The sequence below is a fragment of the Pelobates fuscus genome, chromosome 1 (genome assembly GCF_036172605.1).
Source record: "Pelobates fuscus isolate aPelFus1 chromosome 1, aPelFus1.pri, whole genome shotgun sequence".
Classification (NCBI taxonomy): domain Eukaryota; kingdom Metazoa; phylum Chordata; class Amphibia; order Anura; family Pelobatidae; genus Pelobates; species Pelobates fuscus.
This window is the reverse complement of record NC_086317.1, coordinates 218,637,571-218,643,570: the sequence shown is the minus strand read 5'-3', so window position 1 is coordinate 218,643,570 and position 6,000 is coordinate 218,637,571.

Here is a 6,000-nt window from a genome sequence, read left to right as displayed (position 1 = left end):
TTACTCTGTCTCCTACTTATCTCCAATCCTTGACCTTGACCTGCCTCTGATTACACTTGTTTACTTGCAGACTGTATTCTGTACTCTCATATGTTAAGCCTGGCCACTCTTCAGAACTATTAATACACTTCCCTATAGTATAGGATACTTGTTGCCATCTGGCATTTGTGTTGGGGTGTTGATCCTTGTTGACAAAGGGTGAAGTCTATGAAAAATGTGTGTATATTGGTATTGAGGATACAGTGCAAATAATATTGAGTTATATGAAAATCAGATCAAAAAATTAAAAGCAAAAATTATTTTTGCTAAAAATATTACAAATTGCATAGACAATGACCATAATGTTTGCAATTGTGAGCACTGAAAAAATATTAGGTCAGATGCCACATGGACCAGTCACAAAATGGCTACACAAGTATATGGTAGTAAAAGCACTCAAATACAATGTAGATAATAAAGGCTTTATCTGTTAGTGATAGGACTCGAGACAAAATCCCACAGAATGTTGAGAATTATGAGATTCTGTCTTAACGGTTTTAGATACTGAAAATTACATTTTAAAAACTATGCAGTGCTGGCTTTAGGGCAAGAATTCTACGGGCCTCGAGTGTGCTTGTTGGAAACAGCATGCCACCTGAGGAACACTAAGGTCCCTAAGAATTTCAGTTGATGGACATTATAAGTTCTAATGGCTTGAAGCCAAACATATAGAAACTAGCAATCTAAGAATGTCCACATAACACTAACGTTCCATTTTGGTTTGGACTAGAATGAAAGCCCACGGCACTTAGTCATGTAGAGATTACCACTGGGTTTTAACCTATGTTCTTTCTGTAGTGTAATCATTAGAAATGAGTAGGACAATTAAGTTAACAAGCTCATCATAGCCATTGCAGTGCAGAGATAGAGCTAATAACACATGGATTTCAAGATCAGAGACAACATGGGTTTGCTTCAGGGAGATCATGCCAAACTAATCTTATTGATTTTTTTGATTGGGTAACTAAAATTATAGATCAGGGTGGTGCAGTAGACATTGCTTACCTAGATTTCAGTAAGGCTTTTGACACTGTTGCACATAGAAGGCTTATCAATAAACTGCAATCTTTGAGTTTGGATTCCAATATTGTTGAATGGGTAAGGCAGTGGCTGAGTGACAGGCAACAGAGGGTTGTAGTCAATGGAGTATATTCGAAGCTTGGGCTTGTCACTAGTGGGGTACCTCAGGGATCTGTACTTGGACCCATTCTCTTTAATATTTTTATTAGTGATATTGCAGAAGGTCTTGATGGTAAGGTGTGTCTTTTTGCGGATGATACTAAGATATGTTACAGGGTTGATGTTCCAGGAGGGATAAGCCAAATGGCAAGTGATTTAGGTAAACTAGAAAAATGGTCAGAGTTGTGGCAACTGACATTTAATGTGGATAAGTGCAAGATAATGCATCTTGGACATAAAAACCCAAGGGCAGAGTACAGAATATTTGATAGAGTCCTAACCTCAACATCTGAGGAAAGGGATTTAGGGGTGATTATTTCTGATGACTTAAAGGTAGGCAGACAATGTAATAGAGCAGCAGGAAATGCTAGCAGAATGCTTGGTTGTATAGGGAGAGGTATTAGCAGTAGAAAGAGGGAAGTGCTCATGCCATTGTACAGAACACTGGTGAGACCTCACTTGGAGTACTGTACACAGTACTGGAGACCATATCTTCAGAAGGATATTGATACCTTAGAGAGAGTTCAAAGAAGGGCTACTAAACTGGTTCATGGATTGCAGGATAAAACTTACCAGGAAAGGTTAAAGGATCTTAACATGTATAGCTTGGAGGAAAGATGAGACGGGGGGATATGATAGAAACATTTAAATACATAAAGGGAATCAACACAGTAAAGGAGGAGACTATATTTAAAAGAAGAAAAACTACCACAACAAGAGGACATAGTCTTAAATTAGAGGGACAAAGGTTTAAAAATAATATCAGGAAGTATTACTTTACTGAGAGGGTAGTGGATGCATGGAATAGCCTTCCAGCTGAAGTGGTAGAGGTTAACACAGTAAAGGAGTTTAAGCATGCGTGGGATAGGCATAAGGCTATACTAATTATAAGATAAGGCCAGGGACTAATGAAAGTATTTAGAAAACTGGGCAGACTAGATGGGCCGAATGGTTGTTATCTGCCGTCACATTCTATGTTTCTATGTTTCTATAATATATTGTATCAGTGATATGATCACAGTATTATGTGTATCAGAGATTTGGGGTTATAGCAGGTATAGGAAGGCTTCAAGCACCTACATTGAAATAACTTAGAATAACAATATGATAATAATAAACATTTTATCTAAAAGGTCAGCATACAATAGTTATATCTGTGTGAATATACAATATATATATATATATTCTACATAACATTACTTACTTGAAGTCTGTACAAAGTCAACATTTTGTGGATGGTCTATTTACTATACTTGTACAGGCAAATCTGCTAGTTTTGTAGCAAAGTGATTTTAGCTGATTCTATATTTAGTCAATTTAAAAAAATCACTTTAGAACACGCTCACCATTAATGAACTGCAGATTTACACATTTTCTCCAAGTCAGACCCTAGAGGAAAATTAACACCTGAAGGATATGCATTTTACATAACCACTTGTATTACCTGATTTAAGCCACCAGGGAGAGACAATGCATTACATTTCATTCAATGCTCTTGCACGAGGAACGTTTAGAAAACACGTTGGAGGAGTTGTATAAAATGATGGAGCAATATTTATTCACTAACAGGGTTATTCATTAAAGGGAGAATTCAAAATGAATGTAAAGTGAAATTCAAATTTAAGGTCCTAATAGTCAAACCAGAAAAAAATTCTCCCCCGAAACTGTCCCAATTAAAATGTTGGATTGCTAAGGCCTTGATTCTAAAACAATTAGCAGACCATTTCCTGAATAAATTATTCAATTAAAAAAAAAAACAAAACAGAAAACTATTTACATAACACCATAACAAAATGGATGGCATGGCAGGAGTCAATAAAATCTATCTCTCCAGTCTGTGGGAACCTTTTAATAAACCTATTGTGTGAAGCATTTTGGATAACAGCATTAACAATCAACAATGATTAAATCCTCTTCTAGTTTGTAGTGTTGCTGGACCCTTACTTCTTTGCATTTAAAGAGGCATTCTAAACACCACAACCACTAGAGTGCACTGCTTAAAATAGTGTGACACTTATCTGAGTCCCATGCATACTCGGGTATGTGTCAAACCATTTTAAAAGGTTTAAAAGGTTTAATTCTCAAAGGAACACTGTAGTGTTAGAAATTAGTATTCCTAAGGTTACAGTCCTGATGTGGCTACTTATAGTTTAAGCCCCCCAAGGTATTATAAAATAAAACCAAAATAAATAAAGATTAAAAAAATTACTCACCTTTTCTACGCCATTTCCTCCTAAAGGATGATGGTCCAATCCAATGTTCCTCATAAAGAAGCACTGGAGACCTTATTCACATACACATATGGTTCCTAAGACTAAATACAATGATTCTCTATGGCAGACCGTGACGGCACTAAGCATGCGCGTGTGATGTCACAGTATGTTACGGTGTGAGAGCCGGAAAGTTACATTACATCTCTCATACCCAGAGGGCTAGGAGGCGTAATTGAAGCTGCACTTCCAAACTTTCTATTTAGTGAAATAAAGGGTTTTGGTTGGAGGGCAAGGGGGCAGGATTGAAGGCACTATAATAACTTTAATAAGATGAAGTTGTTATGGTGCCAACAGTGTTACTTTAGCATCAGAGGATTCCTAAAACATGAAAAAGGAGGGCACTAATAAGTTCTAAGAAGCATAAAAAGAAGGATACCAATACAGAGTGCTAACAAGCATTTATTGAACACTTAGTTAAAATAATGTTTTACAAGAAACAAAACATTGCAATAAAATCATTTTCAAAATGATAAGGTAATACAAACGTGTATTCCTAATGCTATATTGTTGTAGTGACTATTTACATTCCTACCCCCAATGAAAGAAACAAATAGAATGATTTAGCTTTCAACCCTCACTGCAGCTTCCCCATAGGGAAAAACAAAGATGCTATTGGGTACCTGTGTTTACACCAGGCTGTCCTGTCAGTAATATGGGTAGACATGCCCCCTTTTCTGTAAGGGCCGCCTCTTCTTGTGCAGGAATGCCCCTTTTGTGCTACAAATTGCTGGACTGCGCTATTCAGCATCTCTTCATAGACTTCCATTGAAACAAGTTTCTCTATTGGAGCATTCAACGTCTCCATGCAGAAAGTCGAGAAAGTCCCTCTAGTGGCTGTCCAAGTGATTAGACGTGGCATTAGGCAGCAGGGTAAATTCTGCCTTTTCTCAAAAAGGCAACGTTTACACTGGTTATCCTGCATGGAACCAATGCATTAATCTGTAGTGGTTCTAGTGACTATAGTGTTTCTTTAAAAAGGGGAGATTAGTATAATGCTCTTCATTGGATTTTATCACATGACAATCATAACAAAGTAATACAGAAACCACAGCCTATAAGGCACTCAAGTAAGAACAGATATTAAAATAAGTACAGGAAGAGAGGAAAAGTGTAAAGAAAGGGAACAACAGTCGAAGATCAAATAGACCAAATTTATATCATTTTTTTACATTATGCATTGTTCTTTTATTTTGCATGTGCCTACAGAAAAGCATTTACTTGGTTTATTCACTAATCTCCGATTTCAAATCCAAAAAGGTAGGCACAAATAGCTGATTTGTAAAAATTCTCAGCTATACTCAAAATTTGGCAGTTTTAGATTGAATTTTGCCATTCGAATTTCAATTCTCTATATCTCTGAGTTTTATTTTGAGCATTTGGGCCTTATGTATGCTGGATATTGCTCTTTACGTTAAATGTTATGTTTGTATTTTAATAAATGTTATTGCTTTTACTACATTGTCCTATTTCTTGTCTTCTTGACTGCATATTGAGAATAAGACCATTGTGAAGAGTGCCACCCTCAAAGTGAGGACAGTGCTGAAATACCAGGACCTAATACAACTCCATAAATATGTAAATTGGCATTCAGAGATTGCATTATCTAGAGAGAAGTGTCTTTGATGTCTGCAAAATGTAACTTTCTTTGCATACCATTCTTAAAATGCATTATGGATTTAAAGAGATATTACACATTTCCTGATTTGGCTTCCCAAACCCCAAAATTCACTACTCTAGAGTTTGAAACACAGCTCGTTTAAATGTGAGTGGGCACTGGACATTGGAAAATATTCTAATTGAGAAGATTGCCACCATCATTTCTGTTTTTCTGTTTTCATTTTCATATGGAGAAACTAAAGGCATACTAAAATGTAAGTGTATGTTTTAAATTATTTATATATCTTTATAAGCACTCCACTTTTAACCCCTTAAGGACCAAACTTCTGGAATAAAAGGGAATCATGACATGTCACACGTCATGTGTCCTTAACCCCTTAAGGACACATGACATGTATGACATGTCATGATTCCCTTTTATTCCAGAAGCTTGGTCCTTAAGGGGTTAAGGGGTTAAAGAATCTGTATTTCAGAGTTTAGTGAATGAATCCCAAATCTAAATGTATGAATGTGCCTCCTAATTCAGGATGGTATGGTTTGTATAACTTGTCTTAATTCCACATTGTATGAAACTTAAGCCTGGGGTTTAGTTTAAAACACACGAAATAGCTCCACATTGCATTTGCATGTTGTACATAAGAAAATGCTTGAAAGGATTTGGTATCAAGAACAGAAAGGGGCCATATCAAGTGCAATTGCCACAAATATTTTGAGAATAGTCCTGAAAATGGCAATGCAAGATCTTGGGTGAATGGACACCAAGTTGTAAAGATAGCTGACATGACTTTTCCTTCTAAGGAATGTCAGTTCATTTCAACATGTATGTAATAAAATGCTATTTTATTATGTTATCAGGAGTAACCTTTTACATCTCAGCATATCTATGTCTAAT